At 35.1% G+C, this 17,695-nt stretch overlaps 1 protein-coding gene and 1 pseudogene across 2 annotated transcripts in view; both read left to right on the top strand.

Annotated features, from left to right (window-relative positions):
- The window catches only part of KCNQ5 (potassium voltage-gated channel subfamily Q member 5), a 469,107-nt gene that overhangs the window by 250,611 nt on the left and 200,801 nt on the right, over positions 1 to 17,695 (top strand). The window lies entirely within an intron of this gene.
- Positions 12,338 to 12,456, top strand: LOC111731716 (annotated as a pseudogene).

The following is a 17,695-nucleotide window of genomic DNA, read 5'->3' as shown; positions in this document are numbered from 1 at the left end:
AGTGCTACTTACATGTGTGTCAGGTGTTTCTCTAAATGCTTTTTGGTCATTCATTCATTTTGTTCGCATGACAAACCTATGAAGTAGATACGGTTATTTTTTTTTTTTTTCATTTTATAGGTGAAGCAGCAGAGAAGCAGAAAAGTTAAGTTTCCCAAATCCAGCAGCTGATAAGTGAAGAAACCAGGATTCAAACCTAGCCATCTGATTCAGTCTTTGCTCTTAGTTACTCTACTGAACTCCCTCACTGCAAAAGAAACACACACACACACACACACACACACACACACACACACGTATTAAATCACTTTAGACAAATGCCTAGATACGGCAAACTATCTTGGGTGGGCTGGTCTTTCAGACAAAGCATTAGCCAATATTAAAGGAAACCTGCCTGTGGTTATAGATCAATCATATAGCTGTGTCAGAATTTCCATGCTCATGATGGATGTGTTCTGTGTGAGTTCACTAGGAATTTCCAGCATTTAGAGTGCACCTATTGCTTGGCGCCCAAGAACCTACAGCCCAGGGACTATTCAGCACAATCCCCACTGGGTCCCAGCTGCTCGCTGAAGCTGTCTTGTAGCAGCACTGCCTCCACCTCCACCTCTTCAAAAGGGAGATTCTGCCTCCTTCCTCCTCTCCCAGTCTGCCTGTCTGCCTGTGTGAGGATCCAGGTCTCTCTTCTTCACCGAAAGAATAGCTTGATCCCTTTGAATATAATGGAGCATTCTGAACCAGAGTGTGGAAATCCATAGCCAAGCCCACCTGTGACCTTATATAGATCACTTATATTCTCCCTAACTTGTTCTCTTATTAATAGGGTGGCCATTAGAGCTACTTCCTGAAGACTCATGCCACTCAGATGTTATTTCAGAATCAGGAAACTCTAACCTTTAACATTTTCCTGACATTTATTTCAGTGAAGACAAAGCCAATGTTCTTTTCCTTTTCTACATTTTTGCTCAGAATAATGTTAATGGTTCCAATTCTTTACCCAATTCCAGGCTGTCTTTTAAAAATATTTCTCTTACTAAATCTTAGTCAGTCCTTTTTATATTTATAGTTTGTCTTATTTTTTAAAATATAGTGGTTTTGCTACACACTAAAATTTGGCTAGATCAGCTATCTTTATTTAAACAATGGTCAAATATATGAACAAAGATGCGGAAACAGGAACGCACATAGCAAGTTTAGAGAATGGTGTGTGAAGGTCGATTGGGCTCAACAGCATGTTAAGGGCAGGGGAAGAGTGACCCAGAAATAATTGACCGGGGGCATTTCTGGAAAACCCAAATGTGAAATGAGTAACAAAGAATGAAACAGTAGAACCAAGAATATCAGGGTTTGAGCCCTGACTCAATTAGTGTGAGGGAGTTCGTTCAGCAGTTCCAAGAACCTGAGGGAGATGCTGCAACTAGAGCCTTGCAGGCAGAGGTGAAAGTGACAGTCTTTGATTGTGTAGAACCTTGTAAGCTAAGGCAGAGGCTTTGCATTTTATATGAAATGTCACGAGAAGCCATGTAAGAGTTTCACACTTACATGCTTAGATGTGTGGTCCAATTGATGTTGTATAAAGATTACTCTGTCTACCTTTGTGAAAGCAGACTTAGGAAGGCAAGAGAAATAGCAGGGAACCAAAAGAGGCTGCATCTGGACAATAAGGTGGACCCAGGAAGGGTCCTCTGCAGGCGGGAGGTGAAGATTGAGAACAGAGAGTGCCTGCTTGCTCGCTATTTTGCCTTCAGGGATCCACCTTCATCACTCCATTAACTGCCAGAGAGGATGATAAATTGCTCCGCTCCACAGAATTTTATTGGTTTGGGACACAGAACTCGGTAGAAAAAGATTAATTAATATTACTGCTGCAAGAAATTATCAGTTCATGAAAAGCTGCTCCGTATTAAAAACTAACATGCTTATTTTGTTTATGGAAAACATCTGTCCGCAGGGTCTGCTGAGGCATCATTTCCTTCCACTTCCCTCCTTTCTCTCTTGCATTGTATTCTGGTTTCTGGGAGTCAGTATATTTTTAACTGTACTTATTACTTCTAATCATGTAGTTACTTACGTAAGCAATGGTACCTAATGACTCCCTAAGCCTCAAATTATATTAAAAGACAATGAGCAATATCTAAGGGATGCCAACAACCCTAACGTTCCTCAGAATTTCTAATTTAATTCTTTGGGAAGGAGGGGACACCTCTAATTGTGAACATTTGAAATCTTCATATAACATTTTTAAGGGAAATGTAAGACTTGTATTTTTATTTAAAATATGTAGAGACAAATGACGTGTTCCAACAAGTTTCTCATTCCCATGACAACTTCTTATCTTTTAAGTTCAACAAATCATTTTTACTACTTGGTAAATGTTTAGATAGAGTCGAGACTCAGAGGCTTCATTTAAAAACTAAAAACTGAAGACTCACAAAACATTGACACAAGGAATTAAGTTCTACAAAACTGGCTAACTTTGCTCTCACAGCAGGAAATTTTATAGTAGTTTCAGTAGTATTTAGTGGTTCTTTATTAGCCATGTGGAAATGCTAAAACTTTTACAACCCAGAATTCTGTAGTTTTAATATGTGGCAAATATCCCTGGATTAACTCCCACTGAGCTTCTCAAATATTTCAACTATGACAAGCTTAAATTTTTTTTCAGAAAATATGACTTGCTCATATCTCATTTTAGAAAACTGTTTAATTTGTTTATACCACAAATCAGAGAAGCAAGTCATCTCTTATTTTACGATGACTTATTTTTTCATGTGTTCTCCTGTGACTATGAAGATCCTAGAGATTTCTACAAATAAAGGCTTTTAGCCTAGTGTAGATGATAATGAAACTAACACAATAAGAATGTCAAATAAATTCAGTGTCTCAAAATATACAATCATTTTAGTCTAGAGAAAAGAGAAAATGAGATAGGGAGGGCAGGAGGGAGGAGAATCTGGCTAATTTCTTTCTATCAGAAAAGAAAATATTTAAAGACCATGATGTAAATAGTATGAATGCCAACTCAACCATATTCTGTACTTTTCTTTAATATTGCATACTTTATTGCTTTCATTAATTGAATTTTCTATCTAGGATTGCCTTGCATTTATCACTTTGTATTGTTTTAATTAAGTATATTGATATTAATTTGCAGACATTTATAGGTAACCAATGCAAGTGGTTTTCCCACTTATTTTTGCAAATGGTAATTCTGGACTCACAGATCTCCAGGCACTATTCCTGGTCACAACAGGTATTCAACAAACAGTGGTTCCCATTCCTATACCTGAGACCTTTAAAGCATTAGAGGAAAAAAAAATATGACCTTTACAAAACTTAGTCCAGGAAATAAATACATAAAAAGGAGAAATAATCTAAAAATTACATGTTTAAAAAAATGTGTACTGCTTAGAACTCTTTAAGCAACAAAATTGTTTTTATCAAATCAGACAGATAAGATTACCTTGAGAAGGAAATAAAACCTTTATGTTAATCTCTTTAACATGTGTCAAGTCCTTAGGTATATAGCAGATTGCAAAATTCTTAGTTTGTGATATTCTTATTTAACTGGCTAAATTAGAAATACAACTTTCCTTTTAGCCAGTTATACGGGCAAATATTTTATTGGATACTTCATTGAATTTAGGAAGGAAGTCGGTCCAAAATATGGCCAAATAGCCAATGGTCTGAGAACTACACTATACACAATTGAAAGAACTCATTCCAAAAAAAAAACCTCTGAGAAATGTTGGAGATTCCACATAGTGTGCTTTATAATTGCTCTGTGGGTTGCATTTATATTAATATCCTTTCTACATAGGAAGAATATTCACATTAAATAATTTTCTATTCATTTTTAAATATCTCATTCCATAAAATTTTGAAAAAAATTCACTTAAATTAGTTTTAATATGAGAGACTGTAAATAGAAACCCCATGTTTTAGGATCTGTGGTGGCATGAAAAATCTTCATTTTAGTTTTAAATAATCTTTAATTTAGAAAAAAAATCCCAAAATAGATAATAGATAGATAGATAGATAGATAGATAGATAGATAGATAGATAGATAATAGACATAGATTAGATTAGGTTAGATATAGATTTGATATAGATAGATATAGATACAGATATAGATGATATAGATATAGATATAGATGATATAGATATAGGTAGCATATACTCTAATATATGTCTATATGTGTATCTATGGAGAATAGTAATTCTTAGTCTAATTGCTGTGGACATTGGACATTAGAATGAACTGCTAATACCCACAAAACAGTTCCTTTCTCTGCAGGTACCAATAAGCTTTTGATTTTTCACTCATGAATATCTTCACTCAATCAAACAACATTTATTAAACATTGTGTCAGGCACTTCTCTAAGTGTTGTGGAGATAGAGATAGAACTAAGACTTCGTAAAAGACTTACAAAGCGTCCTAAAGCTAGCTCCCCATCCTGGATCATGTCTATAGAACTGTGGGAGGGTCACATGTATGTGAGTTTAGGAAGATAATTATGATTATATTATTAATCAGCTATATAAGTGATATTTTAAAACCCTAGCCTCATAAATACTGACTCATAACTAAGGCTACTTAACTAGTTCAAAAGCCATGAACAAGTCCCTTAACTCTCCAATGTATTGAGAAGTTTGAATTGCAAAATGTGGTGCTGAAACTAAGATCCCTTCTGTATTTATTGATGGAGCTGAGAGGGATCATTGATCAAAAGCCTCATTAATGTGGATAAGGAGAGGAGAGATGAAACTTTGTGTCAGTTAACCAAAGGAAAGAGAAAATAAAGTTCAGTGGAATAAGACCAAATGGACAGTATGAACTGGCCATTCTTCCTAAGCCTCCCACAGGCACGAAAAGTGACTGCCAGAAAATGCACTTTCACTTGTCTGGGCACAAGTAATTATCTGGCATAGTGTCTTATTTATTCAAATTTAAACTATATTAATTAAGAATCTTATCTTTTGGAATTGTAAAACCAACTCCATATGTTTTGTGAGATTTTGAATTGCAGAGTTGTCCATATACAAATCTTTGGTTGTGCTGAATGGAATATATAGAATACATTAGATTGAAACAAATTTATCAGAAAATGGCCCAGGATAAGGATACGCAAAATCCAGAATATTAAAACTGTTATTTTATCCAAGATTATTTAAACTGTATATAATTTGTTAAATACAATTGTTGGCAAAGTTAAAAAAAAGAACCTCAAGAAAAGTATTTAGTAGGTGTATTTATTAGACATAGCCTTGTGACGGGAGATACCATGAGCAAGAACTGCATTTTATTATTTTTTTATATAGATTAAATCTATGTAATTTAATGTTTTTGCCAAGAGTATTAGGAAGTTTAGTATAAAATTTGATGCATAGTCACAGTAATTAGTAACTATTTGTTCTCTCCTCCTGTTTTTGATTTTCTTACTCTATATTGAGTTCATTAGATGAATGGCCATTTTTATAGCTATCTTAAATCATCTTTGCAAAGAGATAGGCTATAATAAAAAAATATATCTTCATGTCATAGAGTTGAACAGTTCTTCATGTAAAGTAGCAGCTTAACACACATTTGACACATTAAGTATTAATTTATTGGTGGAGTCTTTCATTAAAAAGTAAGTAAAGAGAAACAGATTAAATAATTTATTAAAAGCAATTCAAGTTTACCTGCAAGGAGCAACTATGGTATGTTTTATAACCTTAAAATTTACAAAGGGAAGTTTTTCTTTAAATCTACAATATATCAGTTGTTTCCAGAAAGATTGGTTCTTGATTTGGCTTTTTCTGTATTGTAGCGAGTCTTGGTTTCTAAATCATCTTGAGAACAGAGCATTTGGGCCATGTTTGGCTAATTTTTTGAGGTCATTAAATAATGCAGTTAATCACCTTAGTTAAGACATATGGGCATTTTACCAAAAAAAAAAACCTGTGTCAATGGTCCTTGAAATAAGGTTAAATAGATCTAATTTATGTTAACTTTAATTAACCATATGCACTACTACATAAAATGTTCATACATATGTTGCTTACATTAATTGCTTTCATAAGTTAATTACCACAACACACATTGGCTTCAATTTATCTGAAACTTAACAAATGTTCACACCAGCTGTGGAAGTGATTGAAGGCAATAAATGAATAAACCATTGGTTTACTTGTTTAAATTAAGTCTGCTATCTCCAGCTGTCCTGAGTTTTAATTCATTAGAAAAGACACTTGGGAAGTGATGATCGTGTAATTCCAATTTTAATCACTGTTTAGTCATACTTATTTAAGTAATAGAGTCGTAAACCTTTGCATTTGTTTCCATTTTCTACTCTCTTTAGTTAATTGAGTCATCATTGAGTGTGATTTATTTTTATTGTGGCAGAATTGATCTGTACTTTTATACAATCAAATATACACACCTGGTCCTTATACAGAAATGCTCAGGCTATATCATGCCTGATGTTCTTTATGGCCACTTTTAATTGGATACTAAAGTTTATGTTTAGAGAGATGATTCATATAGACAAATAACATTTTTTATGTAATATAACTCACCTTTTATTAAAACACAAGTTTACTTTTATTTTTCTGAATCTGTGCCATATTGGCTAATATAGTGTGATAATACGGTTCTACTAGACTATCTCATATTTAAAAAACTATATTTCTCTTGAACACTGTTTAAAGCACTTTTATTAAGAATTAGATTTCAGGAAGTCTGGTTAAAGGTTGTGGATTGAATTCATGCATTTCTGATCTCTTTCTAAAATCACAATAAAATAAGTATGAAGAGTTTTTTTAAAGATTCTAACTCACTAGAACACAGAAAATTTAAAAAAAAAAAAAACACACACACACACACAAAGAACCACCCTAGAAAGCATATGGACAAGTAGTAACTGACTTACCGGAACCTAGAAACTTAAAACGTAAGTCAGCAGCTGGAAAAGCCAACAAGCCCCCTCATTTATATTGCAACCAAAAAGCTCAGGACTGTGACACTAGTCACCTCTGGAAATAGAGTAAATGGGGCTAAAACAAAAGGCTTCTTATAAGCTTGTCAAAGAGGCAGTTAGACCCCAGGGCCCCTCCCCAGCTCCATACAACCAGGTAATTGACCCTCCTACACCCTGGCAAGAATGAGAGAGACTACAGAGAGAACTTCCAGATGGTGATCCAGGCACAGTTGAGGAAGGGACACTGCACTAAACACAGGCAGGTAATGAAAGGTATCATATGGGTACACTCTCTCCGCCAAACACACACTCCCAAAACAGCAACAAAGAGGATTACACACCTTAGGTACTGGAAGAGCCTTCTCTGGGGAATTTCCATAGCCTATGAACAAAGATTTGACTCCAGACAAAGGGATGGGAGGTGGGGAGCAGTTCCTTAGTGAAAAGGCCCAGTCAGCTCCCAATCAGCTTTTTAGGTCCTCACGGAGAAGTCCAGCTGAGGGTAGGGACTGCATGGTCTCAATAACCAAAACACTAAACATGGATCCTACCAAAACTATCCCCCATCTCCATCAGGAGGGTGAGAATCGGGGCACAGAAAATATGTTCGTGTGTGTGTGCATGTGTGTGTGTGTATATGTGTGTGTGTGTCTGTATGTGTTTGTGTGTGTGTGTGTGTGTGTGTGTGTGTGTGTGTGTGTGTGTGTGGTGAGGGTGAGGAAAATGAGAAAGGGAGCTACAACCTCATCTTCCTAAAAGGAAGTCAATAGATAATGCCTGAATAACCAAGAAGCAGCTAAGAGGCATCTTATTTAGATTATTTTTTACATTAGAGTCAGATTGTGAGTAGAGAATGACGATTCTCAATGGCTCCCTGGGTGAGTCTCAATAGCTTATTAGACACTTTATTAAATGATACAAAGATTCCTTTAAGGTAATCCTTAGGTCTTCAGTTTAGGTATATCATTAGCTGAGGAGGTCTATGGCAAAAGTTCATCTTGTATGGCCAAAATGAGATCTGGATATTTGAAAAATTAACAAAATTATCAGAGAACTGGAAGTAAATGCACAAAATACATGGCATTTAAGTGCCAGAGGTTTTGTGCTTTTTTTTCCCCATTATTTAGACTTAAAAGTGGTTAGCTTGGAAATAGGAAACTAGGTGACTCTCAATTATATACGTGTATCACTTTGATTAAAAAAAACAATTTAATTAAGAAGTACAGATGAGTAGTTATAAAATAGTCACAGGGATATAAAGTACAGCATAGGGAATATAGTCAATAATATTGTAATAACTATATATAGTGCCAGGTGGGTACTAATCAGGGAGATCACTTCATAAATTATATAAATATTTAACCACTCTGCTGTACACCTGAAACTAATATAAAATAATATTGACTGTCAACTGTAATTGAAAAAAAGAATAATTACAAAAATAAAGAATAAAAATAATAAAAAACCGAAATTTAAAATTACAATAGATGCTTACATAGTTCTCATTTTAGAAAACAAACTTTATTGAATGTAAGAGACAGCTATTCTTTCTTTACCAATTTCCCAGAGTTTGTCCTTTGTAACTTATTTTCACGTATATCTTCATGATGATTCGTCATCTTAAGACATATATAGTCCTAGGAATTATCATTTTTGGATGCCTCATCCTACATCATATCAAATAGCTTAAAATGCATCTATATCCTGCATTAAATTTAAGTTATATGTGGTATAATATTTAAGAGGATTTTTGTAATTTTGGTTTTTAAGTATTGTTGCTTCAAGGAATTCATTTTCCTTATGGTTTATTTGTTAGCATTATCAGCTTTTCTATACTTTATATTACACTAAAACTGCTTTTTAAAGTGCCCAGAAAACGTTTCTTAAAAATTCTCATGAATTAATGTTTAACATTTTTCTTAACTAAGAATATAAACCTGTCAATTGACTATGATTTATATGAAACACAAATTAATTATATTGCTTTAAAAGGGTTTGAGCACAAAAAAAAAAAATACAATGCCATTCTCAAGTAACCACCCTCAATAAAGCAGTAAGAAAGGAAAAAATCTGAACTTTTATAAGCCAATATATTTTGGAGTATGTTCAATAAAAATTACCTTCGGATGCTCAGATTGGAAAGAATTCTGAACAAAATTTACTATGTTAAGAATTTTAATAATTTAAGTTAAAAATCTTAATTAGATTAGGATTTGCCTTGAGGTATTATGAAAAATGTAAATGAGTGTGAAAGGGAGCGACAAGATTAAGCTTTCATATTTCATCTCCTCATCACTACATCAGATTATATTCTATCATCTGTTGAAGGATGAAACCTTTGCTTCTAGTCATGATTCTTTCAAGATGAGCATCCGGTCTGGGGAAAAAGTGGGTGGCAAGCAGCACCCTTATCCTTCTGGAGATTTGCGCCTTGCCTCTGACCACATTATGTTAGCTCAGTCTCTGCTACAAGTACCAATTAATGATCTTCTGTCACCTGTCATAGGTAATTAATTCTACTTGATTATATCAAATTAGTTCTAATGAGCTGACCAGAACTTGATTTTCACTCCATAAGCCTAACTCTTGAGAGTTTTAAAATATACATAACAATTATGCGACAAAAATACAGTCTATGAATCAATTGCATTCTCTTCATGTTACAAACTGTTTCTTTAAACTGATTATATTGGGGTCATGCATCTCCTCCTAATAATAACAGTAACCATAGAAGATTTTACAGTTTACTTTTTCATTCATCATTACTATGAGCAAGTCGTTACTCTAATTTTTAGACAAGGTCCCTGATCTCATAGAATTTTTCTGGAAAAACTGCAATACAAATAATAAACGAGCAAACAAATAAGTGTAATTAAACAGGTAAACAAATAAATGTATATCATCTTTCATTAAAAAGGATCATTCCAGATAGCCATAAGTGCAATAAGGAATAAAACTGAGTGTTTTAGGAATAGAGAATGTCAGAAGACAGGATGTCCTTCTTTAGTTTGAGTGACTGCTTCTCTGAGGAGGTAATGTTTGAAATGAAGATTGAATAACTCACTGAGCAACGATCTGGGGACAGAGTATTGTATACAGAGACAGTAGAAAGGCCCTAAATAAATTATAGCAACCTATATATAGCAGTGATGATGATGAGGATGATGGTGATGGTGATGATGGTGGTGTTGGTGATGGTGGTGATGGTGGTGATGGTGATGGTGATGACAATTGTGGTGATGGTAATACACTCCTTCTATAAATGAAGCTCAAAAACTAAATATAATGCTCATAGTCACATAATAGTAAATGATACAATCCTCAAACCAAAATATTTAGTGACAATGAGATTTAAAAGTTGACCTAAGCTATCACTTTTTGGTTATTATATTAGAGATGCTCTTAGAGAACTGGCATATCTTCACAGGAATCCCTTAACTTCAAAACTCTTTAGGTACTTCTCAGCCTAAATGAGTTTATCCTATGCTGAAGAACCCTAGACTCCAGCTTGATGACAAGCCGCTCTCCACCTTTTGTCTGTGTTCTTATTATCTGCATAGCAGCTGTATTATTTCACTCCATCAATCAACAGTGTTGCCAACTCTGAAAAATTAGTAAGCATCCCACTTCCTACCCTTGCAACACTTATTTTGGTATCCCTAATGCCACTAAATCTTGAGTCCATTGGAACGTTCAGTCCGATGATCCTAACACTTTACACTACCCATCACCATTCTCATGTGCTCACTTCCTTCTTTTAACTTGTATAAATTCCATGTATCTTCACTATGACACTCCTTTGCAATCCCCTCTCAACAAAATTTCAACCTTGACTAAACCCAAATATTTGCCTTCTCCTATTCTGTGCCTGAGAAACTAAACTGCACTTGAGAAAATCACACACCATGCTGACTGGTCTCCCCCTTTAAATTCATGACCATTTGACTCAAATGGGACTTCATGCCCCTACTAAATGTTATTGCCCAACACTTAGGGACGGCAGCTTCAAACGTTCTCTCCTTTCCATGATTAGTCCTCTTCTCACTCTACCTCACAGCAGTAATCCATGCAGATGACCACTCTCCTAAATACTTTCTTCTCTTCATTGTGAGACTCAACACTCCCCTGGTTTTCTTCTCTCTCCTGAGAGAAACTTCACAGCCTCTTTAGTGGCTTCTCTTCTCTAAACTACTTCTATGCTTGGGATTGTCCCAAGACTCAGTACTGAGCATTCTTTATTTTCAAATTTCCCCTTGATGCCATATCCTCAAAATCTCATCTTTATGCTGATAATACCCCTCTTTTATTCACTACCCTGAACTCTCCCCTGAACTTCAGGCTCACACAACTAGAAGGCTTTTGACATCCACATTAGTTTGTCTCAGAGTCATCTTAAACTTAATATAGCCAGAAAAGAACTCTTGTGTCATCCAAAAAATATTATTCCTCCCTTAGTGATCCACATCTCAGTAACTGGCACCTTCCACTCAGTTGCTTATATCAACTCTAAGCATTCTTGATTTGTCCCTTTTCCTTGCTCACATCCAGGCCATCCTACTTCTAAAATATTTTAAATTTGTCCATTTCTCTTTTCTGTTACCTGGCTCCTCCCCCTACACTATTACACGCTCCCAACCTTTTTTCCTGGGTTATTGCAATAGCTTGCTAACTACTGCCCCTGCCTCCACTGTTGTTCCCTATAATCCAAAATCCGAACAACAGCCAGAAGAGTCTATAAAAGTATAAATCAGATTATGACTGTTTTGCTTTAAATCCTCTTGACTTTCTTTTGCCCTTAAAATAAAATTTCAACTCCTGACATGCCTGCAAGAAAATGCCTGATCTGGTCCATGACTATTTCTTCACATTTCTCTACCACTTTTCCTCTCCCTCACTCATTTCCAATCACCTGATCTTTCTCTTTCTCAAATAGAAGCTTGTTTCTCCCTCAGGGTCTTTGTACTTGCTGATCACTACACATGGTGCACCCTTCATGCCTTGCTTTTCTTAGACCTGCCTTCTCCAGAGCTCAACTGAAATGTCCCCTCCATACAAAAGATTTCCCTTGACCATCATATCTAAAATGCCTCCCCAGTCATTCTCTATCCCATTGCCCATTTTTATTTTCTTCATTGTACATGTCAGAAATTCTCATTTATTGATTTTCTTGTGCATGATTTGCCTCCGTACTTGAATATAATGTCCATGAAGGCAGGCAGCTCATCTAACTTATTCTGACTCTAGTCCCAGTGCACAGAACAGTGCCTGGTTCATAGCTGACACTCAGTAAATATTTATTGTAAAATTAATGAATGAATGAAAAATTAGACATTTCAACTTTAACCTTAAATTTAACTCAAAAAACTGCACAAGGGTCTACGGCCATGCCACCCTGAACAAGCTCGATCCCATCTGTTCTCGGAAGCTAAGCAGGATAGGGACTGGTTAGTATTTGGATGGGAGACCACCTAGGAAGATCAGGTGCTGTAGGTGTAAAAAACAAAAAATAAGGGATTATAAACTGACAAGGTCCTTGCACGAGGGGTTTTTCTAAATGAGGGAAGGTAGCATAAAATCAGATGTTGCATTAAAATGAGTCACATGCAAAGTTGTGTACTGATGGATTTATTGTTTTTATTGTTGTGTACTGATGGATTTATTGTTTTTCCAACCTCTTACGACTGATTTCAATTTTAGCAAATATTATGTTTTTTATTATTTTTGTAAAATATATGAGATATATTTTATAGTTCAGTCATATATATAATCTGGTTTTAAACTAATAAATCTACTTAACTCATTAGAGTATAAATTCTATAGCAAATTTTTGGCTTTTATCAAAACTTCCTTCTTGCCTCTCTCTTCCTCAATTTAAATCATTATTCAATCTCTCTAGTCCTTTAATTCTCCGACTCTATCTTAACACTCCCATCCTACAAATGTGTTTCTGTGTTTGCTTGTCTCTGTAGTTGCTCCACATTTTCAATTGCTCATTTTGCATAATTAGGATAGAGCAGTAGCTATAACTGTAACTGGGGCTGTAAGAGTCCCCAGGGAGCTGAGAGTACATACAAAATAAGCTAACTCATAAAAACAACTATTCATATTGATAAATAATGCATATAAGCTGGGATTTTAATGGAGTAAAGTAAAATTTTATTGCAGTAGTTTATAATAATACTCCATAAAAAGGAATTATAGCTTTAGGTGCCCAGAGAAGCTCACCATCCCCTCATTTTTTGGATATTTAAGGGCAATTGAACTTGAAGATCCTATGTGGCATTCTGTAAACCTAAGACAAATCCAGCTGCCAGATAAAGCCCAAATCACTTTGGGCAAAGAACTACATCCTGCTTTGCTTGAACCAGCAAGAATCTGCCCTGAGGAACAGGATAACAAACCATAGGCATGTGCCAACCTGAACCGCTTTTAAAAGAAAGGTATGCTTATTTTTGCCACAGAATCATACATCCATAAAATATAGCACACAGGAAAATTAAGATAATTTTGATTGAGTTAAAGTATATTTTAATGAAAAGTATTTTCTTTTTCTTTTGTACACTTTTTAATAATTATTTTCCATATCACTTTGGATATTTAAAAGTCATACCTCCTCACCAAAAATGAAGGGCAGAGTTGAACTACCACCTCCACAAAGGGGACTTTAGGGGGACTGCATGCTCTTGAATTAACCAAATAACAGGAGAAATATGTGTTTTTAGAAACCTCGAATAAATTCTTCAGTTCTCCATGTCATTTTGCATTTGTAAACTTCATATTAAAGTAAAAAAATTATTATACTATATCGAATAAACTCAGGGTTAAATATAGTGAGAGTTTTTATTTTAAACTCTAAGTAAAATTCCAAATATGTTTACGTAGACCATAGTTTTCTCAAAATTCTATCACCTTTATTTGACCACAACAGAGTGAATACTGCTATGCTATGTCATCAAAAGGCATAGCTTTGTCACTTGTAGTTGAGTGATTTGAGCATATTATTTATGCTCTCTAGCTCTATTTTTTTCATCATCTAGCTCTGACCCCTCACAAGTTGTTCTGATGAAGTATGATTCCATTTTAAAGTACTTGTATATGCACAAAACATCAAATACTTTTAGCAGAAAGCGTTGTGCCCCTGGTACCAAATTAATTAATTAGTTAATTAATTAAGGCATTGAACAAACTTTTATTAAGTACGTACTAGGTACCCAACATTTTCCAAGGCACTGGGCTTCAAAAGTAAATAGGACAGGAAAATTAAATACATGAGACTACATCAAACTAAAAAGATTTTGTACAGCAAAGGAAACCATAAACAAAACAAAAAGACAACTGACTGTTTGGGAGATGATATTCGCTAATGACACATCTGATAAGGGGTTAATATCCAAAATTTATAAAGAATTTATACAACTCGACAACAAAAAAAAACAAAAAATCTAATTTAAAAATGGGCAGAAGACCTGAACAGATACTTCTCCAAAGAGGAAATACAGACGGCTAACAGACATATAAAAAGATGCTCAAGGTCGCTAATCATCAGAGATATGCAAATTAAAACCACACTGAGATATCACTTCACACCTGTCGGAATGGCTATCATTAATAAATCAAAAAACAGCAAGTGTTAGTGAGGATGCAGAGAAAAGGGAACCCTTATACATTGTTGGTGGGATTGCGAATTGGTATAGCCACTATGGAAAACAGTATGGAGGTTTCTCAAAAAATTAAAAATAGATATACCTTTTGACCCGGCAATTGCACCTCTAGGTATTTATCCAATGATAACCAAAACAATCATTCGTAAAGATCTATGCACTCCAATATTCATTGCAGCACAATTTACAATAGCCAAGATATGCCTAAATGCCCATCAAAAGATGATTGGATAAAGAAATTATGGTTCATATATACAATGGAATATTACTCAGCCATTATAAAAAATGAAATCCTACCATTTGCAATGACATGGATGGACCTAGAGGTTATTATGCTGAATGAAATAAGTCAGACAGAGAAAGATAGACACCATATGATCTCACTTATGTGCAGTATGTAAGGAACAAAAAGAACAAGCTAATCAAAAACAGACTCACAAATATAGTGGACGATTTGGTGACGGACAGAGGGGAGTGGGGTTGGGAGGCTGGGAGAATGGGGTGAAGGGTTAAAGTACAAATTAATAGTTGATAGCTGGGCACAGGGAGCATGGAAGAGAGAATGTAGTTAGCAATAATATGATGGCTAAGTGGAGGGCCAGGGGAGGGAGAGAACAATTGGGGGGATCGTTTTATGAACATTAGAGATGTCTAATATACTGCATACTTGAAACTAATTTAAATTAATGAACTAATTAGTTTAACTTTAATTTAAATAAATAAATTTATTTTTTAAGTGGATATAGAGAATATAGGAAGGTAGTAATAAAACAAGAGTAAAAATAAATTGTAAAATAAAATATAAAATAAGAGTAAATATTAAAAAAGAAATAAATAGGACAAAAAAGTAGGTTAGTGGTTGCTTAGGACTGGGGTGGGAAAGGAAGTGAAAGCAAATAAGCATGAAGTTTCTATTTGACATGATAGAAATTATCTAAAATAAGATTGCGATCATGATTGCACAGTTCCGGAAATTTACTAATAATTATAGAATTGTACATTTAAAATAAGTGAATTTTAAGAGATGTATATTATATACATCAGTAAAGCTTTTTAAAAAATAAATGAGGCATAGCATAGTCTCTATCCTCAAGAATCTTAGAGTCTAATGAGGAAAACTGACATGTAAACAAAAAATGCTACAATATGCTGGAGAAATATGGATGCTGATGACCTATAGTTGAGACTTTAGTTTAAGAAACAAGGCCTTAACTTATCTGGAAATGTTGCCAATATTGTCAATTTGGTGTTTATTCAGCATAACAGAATCCTTAGTGATGTTTGGAGAGCACGTGGAAGCTATGCTGGGGAAGACTGGCTCTGACACACTCGTTTGTTTGAACCAGGCCCCTAGGCCATGCTGCCTGGTAGGGATCCCAGGTCATCACAGAATAAGCAAAATGGATGGGCAGAGCAGGTGATCTCAAACCTACTACAGCTGGGAGCTCTGCTTCCACCCAGAAGGAAAGATTGCCATTCCAGTCCATGCTATCTCCAGGGACACTTTTCTGCTTTAGAAAAATACAAAGGACCTCCTTGCTCTAGGTGAATCCCAGCTCTGCCAAGTTTCTCTTTATTTCCAGCAGTTGTCCTAGTTTAAATCCTAAACCCCCCAAATCCTTTTCAACTTAAAGACAATTCTTCCTTGGAAATCTCTCTCTCCACACAGTGTCTGCCTCCCTGAAAAGGTATTAGATGTTATTTTCTTTTAGCCTCATTTATATACCTCAAATGAGAGGAGCTCCACATGTGCTCACCGATTAATTCATGTCTTCGTTCATTCACTCAACAAATATTTATCAGGCCTTATTATTTATTTAAAGTTGATCCAAGCCTATAAAATCAGATAGCATCTCTGGTACTAAAACACATAAACTTACATGGACATCTCCCAATGGAGATTTTTGTGTTTGGCCCCTGACGACCCAATAAACAGGTGTTCTTATAGCAGAGAAAAGTAGGCATTTTTTATATTCACTTCTGTGGAAGATGAATAAAATGTGAAAATGAGTAAAAAGATGAACAGCAACAAACATTTACTTACTGGATTTCTCAATTTTGTAACTAAATATGAGGCAGCACATGAAAAATGTCTATTTCCATGGTGTCTTTCTCTCTGAGTCATTTTAACTTTGAAAGAAATATTCATTCTTCTTAAACTGTCTCTCTAGACCTTAGTTTTCTCTGATATAAAATAAGGGGGTTGGATTTATGACCTCCAAGGCCCCTTTAAACTCAAACAGTCTTTGATACTCTGAATCATACCTAAAATATAGCCTTAGCTCCACAGCAAAAAGTAGAGTTTGAACAAGAACCAAACGGGGCTGACTATTCCCAAAAACAAGGATTAATATCTTGACTACCAAAGGACACATTTTATCAAGCTGAATTATTTATGCATTATTATTGAGATGGCTATCATTTCAGTCAAATTATTAAAGTTTCAGCAGGAAAAAAATTTTTCCCAGCTCTGTTTTCATGAATAGAATGGATGCCACCTAATCCAGACTAATTTTTGTCTGACTGGAGAGTGTGTTCCCATTCATCCTCACACCACTGGTGGTATGGTCCTTGTGCCAGTGGGAAGACAGGCCAAGTGTGACCAGGCCTGTGTGTAACTGACTCTATGATGCTACCAGCTGTCAGTTAACACTCCCAGATGGAGGGCAGAGATGGCATTACTGTATGTGTCCAGGTGAACCATTTTGGTCAGAAAAACAAAGACCGCTCAGACAAATCTGTTTGCTCTCTGTGAAGAAGCAGTACAAGGCAGTGATCAAGCACATGGACTCTGAATCTGGATTGCCTGGGCTTGAATCATGGCTTTAGCATATACTAGCTTTGTGAGCCTTAGCCTTAATGTCTCCTGTTGATAAATGGGAATAATAGTAGGGCTGTTTTATGGATTAAAAAGGTAGTATGTGTAAAGTATTTAGAAAGGTACCTGGCACATGATAAACACTCTGTGTTAGGCATCAGTATGTCATACTTCCACATGGAAAAAAAAATTAAAATTAAACCACAAAGAAAAAGAACATTTAATTGGGCAAAGAAAATGTAATATAACATGG

This window comes from Pteropus vampyrus, unplaced genomic scaffold (genome assembly GCF_000151845.1).
Source record: "Pteropus vampyrus isolate Shadow unplaced genomic scaffold, Pvam_2.0 Scaffold393, whole genome shotgun sequence".
NCBI lineage: Eukaryota > Metazoa > Chordata > Mammalia > Chiroptera > Pteropodidae > Pteropus > Pteropus vampyrus.
This window is presented reverse-complemented; position numbering and strand designations above follow the sequence as displayed.